Source organism: Lolium perenne, chromosome 4, assembly GCF_019359855.2.
Source record: "Lolium perenne isolate Kyuss_39 chromosome 4, Kyuss_2.0, whole genome shotgun sequence".
Lineage (NCBI taxonomy): Eukaryota > Viridiplantae > Streptophyta > Magnoliopsida > Poales > Poaceae > Lolium > Lolium perenne.
This window is the reverse complement of record NC_067247.2, coordinates 175,995,575-176,011,236: the sequence shown is the minus strand read 5'-3', so window position 1 is coordinate 176,011,236 and position 15,662 is coordinate 175,995,575.

Here is a 15,662-nt window from a genome sequence, read left to right as displayed (position 1 = left end):
CCAAAGGCCCTGCCCAAGAAGAAGCGGAAACACAAGGCCAAGGAGAGGCGGAAGTCACTTCCGAGAAGGCTGGAGAGGGCGCTGGCGACATGGTCGTTTTTCCGAAGAACTTCGGAGATCCGGCTGACACCACTTCCACACCCAAGGCGTATGCCACCAAGTTTTTTAACAAGCTGACTGAGGCGGAGAAGTGGGAGCTTGAACAAGACCTGCTCAACGCCATGCTGAACAACGCCTGGGGGAAGCCGGATTCCAGGACATCGGAAATCCAGGACTTCAAGAAAAACATTGGCCAGTTCTGCGATCAACTTATCTGCAAGCAAAAGGTACTCCCCAGTAGCCCCCAAGCATGTAGGCGGAAACTCAAAAAGTAGTTAGCGCTTAAATGCTTAGAGAAAAATTACTTCCGGGAAAGTTTTTTAGAATGGACCAGTAGCCCCCAAGCATTATGGCGGAAAAGTTCCGGCAATAATGCTTTAAAAGAAACCACTGCTACAGGCGGAATTTTTACTCCTGCACTGTTAAAATTTTACAGGAACAGCAGGCGCTGCACTACGAGCTGCACAAGAACATTGCCCTGCAGCGCCGCGTTACTTTGAGTCAGGCGGAAAATATCCGGACCCTGAAGGATGAGAATGCAGAATTGGCTAAGCAACTGGCGGACGCCCAAGGTTGGTTTCCGCCTTCTTCGTCATTAACCAAATTCCGACTTTAGATTTGCTGTTAACTTACGTTATTATAGGCGCATCCTCCTCCCTTGCAACAGCTTCGACTGAACTTGAGAACCTGCGCTCCTCGTACCAAGAGTTGGAGACGAAGCTAAAGGAGGCGGAACTTAAGAGGGAGCAGGCCGAAAAACAGCTGGCGGAGAAAAACTCCGAGCATATCAGGGAGAAGGGCGAACTGGAACTAAAAAAGAATGCTGATAGCGAGACCATCAGGAGGCAGCAAAAAGAGCTCAATGGACTCCGGAAATTTATGGAGATAGCGGAGCAGCACTGGGACTTGCTCAATGAGAACATCTTGGGTATGATATCGGAACCTTGTCAAGATATTTGCTCCGATTGTTTTTTACTTTGCGCTCAAATTGCGTGCTTATATCCTGCTTATCTTTTTATGCAGAGCCGCTTGGGTACCCGGAACAGCGCCGGAATTTGTTCCCACGGGACGACCTTCTGCAACTCGCGGGTGATGACTGCAAGGATCTCATCTCCGCCTCCCGCAAGATATGCTATAACTTGAACATCAAGAGGAGCCGCACTTGCGACGTGCGCAAGCTTATTGGTAAGATGGATGTTCTGCCGGAGCTGGTGATGGATCTGCAAGCATCTTCAGCCCGAGGCGCAGCTGCAATGGCCTTGACTATGTGCCTAGCACATACTCCGGGTCTTGATCTTGATGAAGTGACCACGGGCGTTCCTCCTGATGCGGACGTCGGCGCGCTGCTGGATGCAGTGAGCGGCTACGACACCCGTATCGCGCGCAGGATCCGGCACGAGGAATTCTACGACAAGGTCGTCCTCGCTGCTGACGAGCCCTTAGAAGCGGAACTTCAGAAGGAACTCGACGCCAAGGCGCGACCTGCGGAATCCGGAGCCCAGTTTACCTGGACCAGCTCCAAGGATGCTCCCCAAGAGGAACCCAAGACCAGCACTGCTGCCTCTGAAGAAAAAGAAAGTGAAGAAGACGTGTCTTCTCCGGCCGAAGGCGCCAAGGAACAGGATCCAGAGGGCAAGACTTCTCCGGCTAAGGGGGAGTGAAAACTTTTATTCCTGCGGGAAAAACAATGCATCATTTTGGCCCCAGCGAGGGTTTGTAATAAGACTTTAAATTCTTAAGTAGCTAGGAACGAAACGATTATGCATGGGGCGGAAACACTTATCCTGCTATCCGTTAAATATTATGTGCATGTTTCGTTTTATGTCGGAAAGCAAGTGCTGACTTCGTTATTTTCCGGCTTGCCCGCTTGACCTTCCACGAGCCGGAAAACCTTAGCCGGAAACGCTCGCCAGCGGCGACGAAGCCCAATGGCAATCCGTCCATAACCGCGGAAACAAGCCCCCAGGCATAGGTGCCGGAAATCGCTACTAGGAATCCACGAGTTCGCAACAGATAACAACTTAATCAGAAAACTTAAGCTTACGTCCTAAAGGACGATTTTGAAAATCACAACTTTCATACACGCCTAGGCGGAAATATCCAGCTCTACGGTTTTAGTCGGAAAAACATACACGATCTAAAATGAACAAGTAAAGGAGGTAAAAGACTCAAAGAGTGAACCAGAAGCTTTATTTCATTGATCATGTATAACTATTACAGAGTTTATAACTCGGAAAATATATGCTAAGTGTAGAAAGGACGTAGCTGTGCGATATTCCAGGGGCGATCTGTTTCATCGTAGATGTCATCCGGATCCTCACGCTTGCGTTTCCGGCGCCAGTTAGCAGGTCTGTCCCTTAGCTCGCGGAAATCAACAAGGTAGTACGACCCATTATGAAGCACTTTGCTAACGACGAAGGGTCCTTCCCATGGAGATTGCAGCTTATGGTCTTTCACCTGTCGAAGGCGGAGGACCAGGTCTCCTGCCATGAAGGAGCGTTTCCGGACTCGACGACTGTGATAACGTCGGAGCTTTTGCTGGTAGATGGCGGATCTCTGGTCTGCTAAGTTCCGAGCTTCCTCGATCAGGTCCACAGATAGCTGTCTGGCCTCGTCAGCTGTTTCTTCATTGTAGGCGGAAACTCGCGGTGAATCGTGGATGATGTCGGAGGGAAGCACGGCTTCGGATCCGTATACCAAGAAAAAAGGGGTAAACCCTGTTGATCTGTTAGGGGTAGTTCGTAAACTCCACAGAACAGCTTCCAACTCATCAGCCCAAGCTCCAGCTGCTCGTCGCAGCGGTCCTTCAAGGCGTGGTTTAATTCCTGATAATATTAGGCCGTTAGCCCTTTCAACCTGACCATTGGACTGTGGATGGGCCACAGATGCGAGGTCCAGTCGTATCCCCATTGTTTCACAATAATCCCTCAATTCTCCTTGAGCGAAGTTCGTGCCATTATCTGTGATTATGCTGTGTGGGATGCCGAATCTCATCACGAGGCTGCAGACGAATTTTAGTGCCGTAGCACCGTCGGCTTTTCTCACTGGCTTAGCCTCGATCCACTTGCTGAACTTGTCAACAGCGACCAGGAGGTACTCAAAACCGCCAGGAGATGATCTTTTTAACTTACCAACCATATCGAGCCCCCAGACCGCAAATGGCCAGGTGATAGGTATGGTCTTCAGCTCTTGGGCTGGAGCGTTTGGTTGAGTAGCGTAGTACTGACAACCTCGGCAGGTCTTGACTATTTTATCAGCGTCTTCTTTAGCTGTAAGCCAATAGAAACCTAACCGAAAAGCTTTTGCAACGAGGGATCTGGGAGCGGCATGATGCCCGCAATCCCCTGCGTGGATCTCTCTGAGGATTTCAATGCCATCTTGATTGGAGACGCATTTAAAAAATACCCCTGCTGCACTTCGTTTGTAGAGCTGTCCATCAACTATTGTGTAGGTTCTTGCTCGTCTGACGATCTGTCGTGCGAGGACCTCGTCCTCTGGCAACTTCTGATCGATGAGGTAGTCCAGGAAAGGCTGTGTCCAAGCCGGAGTGACAGCCATCACTTCCTTAGCCGGAGATACTGCCACCTCTGGGTTTTCCGGGTTAGCGCCCTTAACTGAGGGTATCCGTAGATGCTCCAGGAAAATGCCAGGCGGAATTGGTTTCCTGCCGGATCCGAGCTTGGATAGCATATCTGCCGCTGTGTTGTCGTCTCTTCTGACGTACTTGACTTCGTATCCGAGGAAGCACTTGGCGAGCTCGTCAACTTCGTCTCTGTAGGCCGCCATGACGGAATTTCTGGCGTTCCAGGTTCCGGCTACTTGCTGTGCCACCAGGTCGGAATCTCCACAGCATATGATGTGCTTGATCCCCATTTCCTTAGCGATGCGCAGACCGTGCAGTAGAGCCTCATATTCCGCCATGTTGTTTGTAGCTTCGAAGTGGATCTGCAGAACATACTGCAGTTCTTCTCCGGTAGGGGACTTCAGGGTGACTCCGGCTCCTGAGCCTTGATGCTGCTTGGATCCATCGAAGTGCATGACCCATGTTTCTGGCTCCGGCTCCAGACTTGCATCCGGAGCTTCTGTCCAATCTGCAACAAAATCTGCCAGAACCTGGGATTTTACCGCAGTCCTTGGCTTGTAAGCGATGTCGAAGGCAGATAATTCGATGCCCCATTTAGCCGTACGTCCTGTTGCGTCAGCGTTATTGAGAATTGTTGACAGCGGAGCCTTGCTCACGATCACATCGGATGCTCTTGGAAATAATGCCTCAGCTTCCGGCTGCCTAGGAACACGCCATAAGCTAGCTTCGAAAGTGAGGATATCTCTGTTTTGATTCCGTCAAGCACCTCGCCGATGTAGTAGACAGGTCTCACGGACGTCATATTCATGACCTTCTTCCTTTCGCTCCACCACGATGACGAGGCCGACGACTTTGTTGGTAGCTGCCGGATAAAGGAGCATTGGCTCGACTCTCTTTGGTGCCGCCAAGATAGGTGGGGAGGTAAGTATTTCCTTCAACCCTCGAAGAGCTGCGTCGGCTGCGTCATCCCGCACAAATTTGTCCGTTTTCTTCAACAGCTTGTACAGAGGTAGTGCCTTCTCGCCAAGACGGCTAACAAACCTACTGATTGCTGCAACACAACCAGTTAGTCGTTGCACATCTTTGAGACAAGTTGGCCTTTTGATGCACAGGATTGCCTTGATCTTTTCCGGGTTAACCTCAATGCCTCTGTGAGAGACTATGAAGCCAAGGAGTTTTCCGGCTGGCACGCCAAAGACGCACTTCAGCGGATTTAACATCATCTTGTACCTGCGGAGGTTGTCGAAGGTTTTACGTGAGGTCGCTGATCAGGTCGGATCCTTTCCGGGTCATGACCGCGATGTCGTCGACGTAAGCGTGCACGTTCCGGCCAATTTGGTCCTTCAGGCACCGCTGCATCGTACGTTGGTAGGTAGCACCTGCATTTTTCAAACCAAAGGGCATAGTAACATAGCAGTAAGTACCGAACGGGGTAATGAATGAAGTCGTCTTTTGGTCGGATTCCTTCATCCGGATCTGATGATACCCGGAATACGCATCAAGAAAACACAGAAGTTCCGCCCCCGCCGTCGAATCAATGACTTGGTCAATGCGCGGCAAGGGGAACGGATCCTTCGGGCAATGCTTGTTCAAGCCAGAGTAATCGATGCACATTCTTAGTATTTCAGTGTTCTTTTTGGGTACAAGGACGGGATTCGCGACCCAATCGGTGTGGATAACTTCTATTACAAAACCTGCTTCTAATAACTTTGCTAGTTCCATCCCTATGGCGCGGCGCTTCTTATCTCCAAAGCGTCGCATAGCTTGCTTCACTGGTTTGGCCCCCGGATTTATGTTGAGGTAGTGCTCGGCGAGTTCCCTAGGTACTCCGGACATGTCAGAAGGTTGCCATGCGAAGATATCCATGTTAGCGCGGAGGAACTCGACAAGCGCGCTTTCCTATTTGGGGTCCATGTTGGCTCCGACTGAAACCTGCTTGGAAGAGTCACCTGGGATGAGGTCATGCTTCTTGGTTTCTATCGCGGGCTTGAAGGAGGTTTTCTGCTCGGAGATCTGCTTCTTGGTGGTCTGCATCTCAGTCGGATCCACCGCGGCTCTGTAGCCTTTCAGCTCTTCTCCGGATATCACAGACTCTGCGAAGGCGGCTTCGCCTAACTCGCACTCATGAGCCTTTTTGTAGTCTCCGGATACGGTAATCATACCTTTAGGACCCGGAATTTTGAGCTTGTTGTAGATGTAGCACGCTCTTGCGTGGAACTTGTGGTAGGTGGGCCTGCCGAAGATGACGTGGTAGGAGCTCTTGAAGGGCACAACTTCAAACGTGATCTTCTCTTCGCGGAAATTATGAACATCGCCAAAAGCCACGGGAAGTGTGATGCTGCCGAGGGAGTTCGCCTTCTTACCCGGAACCACGCCATGAAACTCAGTGTTGCTGTGTTTGAGCTGTTCCTTGGTGAGGTTCATCCGCTCTAGAGTCTCCAGGTACATGATGTTCAGGCTGGCTCCGCCATCCATGAGGCACTTGGAGAAGTCATACCCATCGATGCGAGGACTTACAACCAAGGCGTAGCATTCCTTCGGCACAATTGCGGGATGATCCTTCCTGTCAAATGTGCACGGGATTTCCGACCACCTGACGTACTGCGGCACAGCCGGAACTATGGCGTTCAGGATCCGGGTAGCTGACTTGGAGGCGCGTACTGTTGGGGTTCCAAGGAAAGTGTGGTAAGCCCCCACGCTCTTTTTATCTAATGGGTTGGATTTTCCTGCGGATCCTGCCTTGGGATCCGGCGAGTTATCATCCTCATCCATCGCCTCGGAACTATCGTCCTCCTTGTCCTTGTTCTTGCCCTTGCCACCTTTTCCGCGAGGGCGGTGCTTCCGGGCGCGCTTGTATCCGGCCTCCGGGTCGTTCTTTAGATCATTGACCCACTTGCAGTTGCGGTTGGTATGAGTGGACTTCCCCTCAGAACCGGATCCAGATGGGCCAGGCAGGGCATGTCTCTGTACTCCTCATAGGTTTGCGGTGCGCGGGATCCGGCTGCAGTGACCTCGGAGGTATGCTGCTGACCCCTGCCGGCTCCGCCTCCGCGTCCGCGTCCTCTTCCGCCTCCTGGACCTCCGCGTTGAAACGCCATGGCGACCATCTCGGATCCGCCACTCTTCTGGTCATCAGGGTTCTTGCGCTTATGGCTGCTGCTGCCGCCGTTGTCACGGTTCTTCTTTTGTTGGTGCAGGGGGATTGTCAGAAGCTGCGAGATCACCGCCTGCGTCGTCATCGGCGGCAGTGTGATCGCTAGCGATGGTGATCATGTCATCCAACGTCAGTTGATTTGCATTGACCATGCAGGTTAGCTTGTGTCGCAGCAATCCTCCTCGCTGCAGGCCCCCAATGAAGGCGTGCATTGCTGTGCGGTTGTCAACGTTCTCGCACTCGTTTCTGCATGCCAACCATCGGGTGAGGAAATTCCTCGATGTTTCGCCCTTCTTCTGGATGCAAGCCTGTAGGTCGCTTGTTGTGGCAGGTCTCTTGTAGGTGCCCTGAAGTGTTTCTCAAAAGCGTTCTTCAGGTCGAACCAGCAAAAGATGGAATTCTTCTCGAGGTCGCTGAGCCAGATCCGGGCTGGACCTACAAGGTACAACTGGAGCATGCGGCAAGCGATGTTAGGGGTTCCTCCGGCGAAGGTTACAGCATTGTAGTAATCCTCAATCCAGGTATCCGGCCTTTCGGTGCCATCGTAATGCTTCAGATTTCCGGGTAGCTTGAGGTTCATCCTTGGCTTTGGTTCCTCTCGAATCATCCTGCCAAAGCACTTCGGGCCAATGTAGTCGGTTCTGTACTCGTTAAGGCGGTCCCGTGCGTCGCGCGAGCCGTGGCGAGGAGACTTTGAGCGAGAGCGAGATCTCCGGCCATTGCCTCCGCCTCCACCTCCGCCGCCACCGCTAGGTGGTGGTGAGGGAGACCTGCGAGGTGGGCGGTCTGACTTCTTGCTTCCGCCATCTGAATCTCCTCGGCCTTCCTGGTGCTGACTCCGGCTCCTGTGGCTGCCTTCGCCTTGGCGCTGGCTGCCCTGGTCGTTCCGGCGAGGCTCCGGGTCATGGCTCCGACGAGGCTCTGGGTCCCGGCTCCTGCGAGGTTCTGGGTCGCGGCTCCTGCGAGGTTCTGGGTCGCGGCTCCTGCGAGGTTCTGGATCGCGGTTCCGGCGAGGCTCTGGACCGCGGTCTTCATTCCGACTCCTCCTGGGCTCGGGCTCATGAACATTGTTCTGATTCCGGCGAGGTTCTGGCGAGCGCTCCCTGTTTCTGTTTCTTGGCAGCACGTTGTCGCGGATAACAAGCGCACCATGCCCTATGGGCCTGGTGTTTCCGGCTGGACTACGGCGGCGAGGGGGTCGCGGGTAACCGTTGGGTGGAGGTGAGGGGTTGCGGTATTTGTCTCTTCCGGAGTACATCGCGTCCTTTCCCTTCCTTGGATCCGACGGAGGCGTCTGTGACGGAACGGGGATCGGATTTGGGTGCTCCCTGGCCCTTCTTCTGCGCTCCGAGGATCCGGTGTGCGATTCATCGTCCTTCTGCGCGGTAGATACACAGTTATCCGGATTGGATTCCAACCTGCGCGAAGTATCTGCCTTGCTCTGCTGCTGCATTGCTGAAGCGACGAGTGTGCGGAGGTAGTTGATGTCAACTTCTTCGTCCTTCTTCTTCAGCAATTCCGCTGCTTTCTGCATGTTGTCCTTTGGAGTTTCCAGCGGCTGGTGATCTGCGGGCGTGTTGAAGGGTATCCTGCGAGGCGGAATTGCTTCTCTAACAATTCGATCGGCCTCCGCCTGCGCATAGGTCATCTTTACCTCCCACTCAGCCCTCATGTTCTTGACCAGCTCGAGTGTGGCAGTAATCTCGCGGTCCTGTCTCTCGAAGTTTTCCGTCCAGGCTGCATGATCTGCCCTTCCTATCCTTAACGCAGCTTCGGTATCGGCGAGCCTCTTGGCTGTGGCCAGCATCTCCTTTCTGGCGGTCTCTAGGGCCTCCAGATCTGCGGCGTCGCCCGGGGTTATAGGTGTGTTAAGAACTGCTCGCGCGGCCATCTCCTCTGCTGACAATATTTCCTCCGAGGGAGAATCCCTTTGGGGTCGCACCCGAGACATTGGAGATCCTTGATGGGATGGTTGGGGGTCAGATTGGCTGACTTGGTCTCCGGATCCAGTTTGTCCCAGCGCTGCTACCGTTGCAAGAACCTGCTTAGGCTGGGCGGAGTCGACTTCAGGCTGATCGCCGAGACCGTACTCCTCCAGCTTGCGGACGAAGTCATCAGATTCCATGGACGGGGTGTCGCCGGAAATTGGGCTCAGATTTCCCAAAATCGACTCTTCAACCGGAGCTTCGCTTTCTCCGACAGGCTGAGCCTGATCCGGATCTGCGCTGTTTTCCGGTGCCTCTTCCTGCTCAGGACCAGCTCCGTCTTCTTGAGGGGCGGTTCCGGCGGTATGGGCCAAGAAGTGTACGAAGTGGCACCTCTGCTTTTCTAACACCTGGGAGACCCAGGCGGATCTGCATTGGTCTTCCACCTTTGTTTCCTGCTCAGGGGCGGATTGGGTGGGCTTTGAAATTTCCAGATCCAAGGCGGAATCTTTCTTGGGAAGCTCCTGCATCTCAGATCGGATCTTCGCGACGGGCCAGTCCACTCGGCCGGCGGTCGCGTCTGCGTTACTTACCAGTGGGTTTCCGTCGGAATCGACGGTTTCCCCGATGAAGATGTGAATGCCGCCAATTGGGACGATGGAGAGCTTGACGGGGTTTGTCCTAGCCGGAATCCAGCACTCATCCGGAGGGACGATCGGCAGATTCCCGGCGTAAAGGACGCGCCCCACAGCGATGGTGTCGTCGTAGCTTCCCATGGCGGAACCCTCCCGGTTCCGGCCTCCAGACGCCACAGGCCCCACGGTGGGCGCCAACTGTCGTTGCCTAATCGACGGTACCTCGGAGGAGGGATCCTCACGAGGGGGAGAAGAAGTAGGGGCCATAGGGCGGAGTGCACACGGGACGGTGGTACGCGAGTTACCCAGCTTCGGAACACCTGCACGATGACAGGGTCTACTGCTGCTTGTCTGGAATTATCTGGGCGCTTTCGCGTTGTTACAATGAGTTGTGGTTGTGCCTCTAGGGCTCCCGGGATCCGGCTTATAAAGGCGCACGGATCTAGGGTTTACATGGAGAGTCCTAGCCGGATTACAGATAGCCTAGCTACGGTACAATATCTTGCCGTGCACGCCACGGATCCGCCTTCCATACACGTCATACTGGATCCGGGTTCCTCATGGGCCTCCATGGATCCGGGTTACTCCTAAGGTCGGTACGGATCCGGCCTGCTGATCCTGGGCTGGACTTCCTCCTTCATGATCAACAGCAACTGGGCCGTCCGATGGGCCACATGCCTCATCACCATCTGTGGGCCACCCAGGCTTGCCGGATCTAGGCACTGTCGATGGTACACCCATGAAGTATACCCACAACAGGCATCTTACTTTCGGAGGATCTCAATACACGAGTTATTCTTGGTTGCTTGTACGACTGAAGCAGGATCTCACTCTCTTAATTGCAACACTGATCAGTCATCATCAGTGTGGTGGAAATTAGTTCATGTTCTCATGCCCATTGAATGGATCACTTAAGTCAGGTCATTTTCTCAGATATGTATGTTTTACACGGTTCTCCTTAGGGAACAAGGCCATAATATTTTCTGGAAGTAAATGCTTTGGCTACAACATAAAAGCTCACTTAAATATTACTGTGAAGGGCATAACTATACACAATTTCTTTGTACCTGCACATGTTTTCCATCAAATCTTGCGTTTGTCAGTCATTCTAAGACCTTGTACGATGCCAACACACTACTGCAATCTAATGAAAAGTTGCATCTCACCGCTACTCTGAGCAATAGTTGTTGAAATTAAAACATTGGTTTATAGATCATGAGTCCGTATATGAATTCTTGCAGGATGGTGAAATTCATCCTGAAGTGAGTGGCAAGTGTTCCATTGCATTTGGTAACTGCCTTTGGTAGGATAAGATGGTGAAATGCTATCAGATTAGAATATTCATGCTTTTCGCTTGAGAAGAATGGTGAAATGTTTGTTTGGGTGTCAGTTTTAATTCTCCATTTCTTGTGGTGCACATCAGTTGCCGGGAGATAACTCTCTTCCTGTGATGATGTTGACCACCACAACAACAAGATGACAGATAATCGTGTTCGTTTCGAAAAAATGCGATGTAAGTATTCAGAGCTGTCACACCCGGATTGATTTATCTGGGAATGGTAGAAAAACCCAGGGCTTGTGACTGATGATGTGAACCTTGGCTCCCCGTGGTGCACTAATCTCGGTTACGATGTCGATGCCCGCGGGGTTGATAAGAAACACCGAATTTCCACTCCTTTTATCTTGATTTTGTAGGTGACGGCAGCGACGACGGTGACTGCAATGCAGATTGAGCGAAAGCGCACCCAATTCGTCTGATTTGGTCTCCACACCTCTCAAAGTTGGAGCAAAAGCAACGTCTAGTGGATGATGGAAAATTAAGGATATATGCTTTTAGCCTGCGAGGTTTAATAACACATGATGGGGTTATGGATTGATGGGACTTGGGGGCACCTGTCATGCCATAGGGCTTAGTGGATGCCATCTTATCGTCGACGCACGCCACCATTAGCGAGGAGAAGATCACCTTGTGGCCATTATCTAGACATGTGGATGGATCCATACTAGTGAATAGTAATTAACCAGTATGATGCTACCATTGTTGGTTCAGATGCTCATTTGGCTCGAAACGTGTGATTAGTAAGCTCATGCTGTTTCTTTATGATGAACAGTGGAGGAAATAGCGATAAGCTGATCATCTCTGGCTATGCTGCGTGCTTGAGCCAGCAAGCTTAGCTGTGACATCATAAGCTCCTTGAAACAAGCTTTTGGTGTTAATATAGCAACCACACGGTATAACTGTTGAAGCCTCAACACAAACAAGACCAAACAAAACAAAAGAGGATAAAAAGAGAAACTAATGTCAACAACGCCCAAATTGTCAAAAAACGAAGATGAATGTCCCTCTGAAAAATTCCCACCACGCTTTTAGAAATTCGAAGCGCCGCATACCAATTAACACATTCAAGAAGGAATGCTACAACGAAGACGTTGCTTCCCGAACTGGTCCTAGGGTTTCCCCCGATGCGCGGAGGGGCAACCGACACCCTTTTGGAAGGAAGGGTGGCGCTCGAGGGAGACACATCGTCGGTACCAGCCAAACCGACATGGATTTGTCCTGAACCCCACAAAACCACGCCCCTGATGTTCCATCGTGCTCCACCAAACTTGCAGCCTACCAACACGCGCCATCACGATCTTGCAATCATTAACGCCATCTCACTGTGGTGAACGAAGCGAAACTGCCAGAACGAGAAGAGAAAACCGGGAGCGAGGAGCGGCGAAACAACAGCCACACGGGAGAGAACAACCTCCACTGCCATTGGCGGTAACCGACCAGGCCCACCTGGCCCGGCCGAGCCCAAGGCAAGCTCATGAAGCTCCCGTCATTGCGCTGCAGTCGACACACGCCATCACCGCTCTTCCGTCCGCCGAAGATGACGCAATCAAGCCTAGGCCTAGCCTGCCCAAACCTAGATGGGGCTGAAGGGCCCAGATCTAGGCAAGGAGGGCACCGCTACCGGCCACTGCTCCACCCCGCAACCAAGCGGCCGCGTCATAGACGCCACACCACCCGGAGTTGTGCCATCCAGGACGGCACACCACCACCGGCGCCATTGTCGAACTAGGTACATCGTTGCCGGCACCGCGTGGGCTTTGCCCGGCGGTACATGCTAGCGATGCCGGTGGGGGAGGAGGGGAAAGGGGGTGTTAATGGAGGTTTGGATATGACTAGTTCCTGATGGTGTGTGAGACTGTGACATCATAAGCTGGTAGTCTGTACTTACATACCTCTGGCTACGGGCTCCTTATTTCGGGCTTCTTCACGGTCCACCACAGCACAAGCCCAAAAGAAGGTTATAGCTTCGAGCCCGCTTATTTTCACCACCAATCCCAAATCGTGAGTAAAACTAGAATCAGGCGCAAAGGTACTTCTGGCTAGCTTCCCGGATAGGAATTTGGTGCACATGGGCATCAGTGCTCCCTCCACTTTCAGATTTTTTATTTAAATCTCACACTTATATTTCTCTAAAAATTATGACGCTAAATATGTAGATAGATATGTACAGGAGAAGTCTATATAAAAAGTCCCGGTAAAAAATACTTTAAATTTTGAAAAATACAAAATAAACAAATTTTTGACAAAAAAATATACTATTTTAATACTGTTGTAATACCATTTACTGTCACAAATTTGTGTTTTTTTATATTTTCCAAAATACAATGTATTTTTAATGGAGCTTTTTTGCATACACCTCTGCTACATATATATCTATATATTTAACACCATAATTTTTAGAAACATAAAACTGTAGATTTTAAATTTTAAAAATCTAAAATTAGAGGAAGCACTAGTGCACATGTATCAAAGACACTTTCTGCTAGCTCCCCGAGCTTCTCTGGATGAAAACGAACCGGTACCCACACCTGGCCCTTCGTTGACTGTATTTTCAAAGAATTGCCACCGCAGTAGGATAGGGTCACTCTGAGCGTCCCCCGGGGGATTAGATTTCTAATCCCCTGGGTGGACAGCCGTTGGATTAGCTTGATTGGACCATCCAGATCATGACACGTGTCACAGTATATTTCAGTCCCACTTTTGCTACCATAATGCACCAAAGTAGTAAAAAACGGTTTGTTTGTAGCAAAATCAATACAATTGTAGTAACACACGGTTCACCCAAAATACACACAGAGCTCGTCGGAGACTCGCCGGAGACGATGTAGCAAAAATGTTGTACTATTGTAGCAAAAAAATTCTGGTATTGTAGCAACACCCACCTCATCGGAGAGCTCGCAAAAAACTCGCCGGAGATGTCACCCGGGAACTCGCCGGAGGCGTCGCCGGAGACATGGTAGCAAAAATAATATGCTAAAGTAGCAAAAAAACACAAAAATTGTAGCAGCTTTTTTTTTACTATTGTAGCAAAACCGATCTCGTCGAAGACTCGCCGGAGACCTCGCCGGAGGACTCGTAGCACAACCGCCGTGCCATGGTAGCAGAGCAGGCCGCCGCATGGAACACCACCGCCATGCCATGGTAGCAGAGCCGTCGGCCGGTCATAGCAGAAACCAAACACCGACGGTAGAAGCGGCCACCGCCGGTTGCAGCAGGGGCCACCGTCGGTAGCAGCAGCACCCACCACCGTCGGTAGCAAGGCACCGCCGCCGGTTTCCAAATAGCGCCCGCCGCGCTATGGTAGCGAAGCTCGTCGACATTTGTAGCAAGGCCGCACCCCCCTTGTAGCAAGCATGTCTTCCGCTGGGAGCAACGGCGTCCGCCACGGGGAGCAACGCCGACCGCCCACCGCCTACCTCCGCAACGTATTCCATGGCGGCGACCACCTCGGTGAGCTATGCGAAGTATGGAGCCCCGCGGGCGTGGAGATGGAGGGCAGCGGTGAATCCCAGGCGGGCGACCTCTACAACAACGACCTGAGCGCTGTCACTGGCAGCAACAAAGCAGTGGTGCGGGTCGCAGCAGGGGGCTACGATGGCACTGCAGGGGTGGCGCGGGCGGCGTGGTGGCGCAGGAGGAGGCTCCCTTGCCGCCGGCGTGCCGCACGTCGTCCGCCTCCACAGCGATATCGCGGGGCGACGGCGATGGGGCGCGACGGCGATGGCGCGGAGCGCAGCGGGGGTGGCGCGTGGTGGCGCGGGGCGCAGTGGTGGTGGCGCGGGGGCGCGAGGCGCGGCGGCACTGGCGCACTCGGTTTGGGGACAGAGTAGAAGATAAGGGAGAGGATGAGAACGTGGGTGGACCCCACATGGACGTGGCGTGTGTGGGGAGGCGGGGATTAGAACGCCGTTCCCCGGGGAACGTCGGCGTTTTCCAAAAAAAAAAAACGAAAAAGAGCAGAAAACACGGACTCGCCACGCACCCTAGTCTCTCCCGATGAAACCCCTAGGGTTCCTCCCGCCGCCGCCGGCTGCCGCGCCCGCCGTCGACGCGCCCTCCCGCCACCCCGATGCCCACACCGCCGACACCCTCTGCAGCCGCGCCCGCCGTCGTCGCGCGCTCCCACCACCCCGACGCCCGCACCGCCGCCACCCGCTTCGTGTCGCTGCAACCTCGTCCTCTCGCATGAGGGCATGGCCGTTGCCGCCGCATCCAGCCCCGGTGTCGGCCAGCTCCACCTCGGAATACATCCTCGAGTTCCCCTATGCTTGCCACCTCCATTCCCTAGTCCTCCCCGAGCTCCACCTCCCACCTGCCCGCCGCATCCTCATATCTGTCCTCTTGTTGTTGATGTCCATTCTCAATTTCTATTGATTTATGCAAAACGGAGAAATCATGGTGCAAAAAGGTGGTCTCCTCTCTCTACTTGCTCAGAATCACGATCTGCTACAGGCCGCTCTGTAATGCTTGAAAATGATTTTTGGAGATTTAAGGGCAATATAGATCACATATAAAATTTAGGGATGTTACAGACATTTCACAACTCAGCAGATCATATAAGCTAAATTTTCAGAAGCCAAAAAGAATAGTAAGAAGTGTCTTCTATGAGCTTTTCCCCACCACAGATTTTTTCCAAAGTTTTTCGAAAACTAGCTTTTCTAAAAGTAGAAGCCCAAAAGAAGGGGCCTACATGATGTTTCTCTGCTACTGTTCTGTTGTACTATTACCAGCACTAGCTGTTCTTCTTTGGCACCTTATTATCTGACGGAGAGGACTACGCGATCTTTGCGAGAAAAAAAGAAAATAATAAGAGGACCTCCGGTGACACTTTTCATTTGTTTCTTTTCACGACACTAACTCGCATACGTACATGAGCCTGGTCTCTCTCTAGTAGCTAGTCTAGTGCAATCTGTTCTCCTTTGACCCA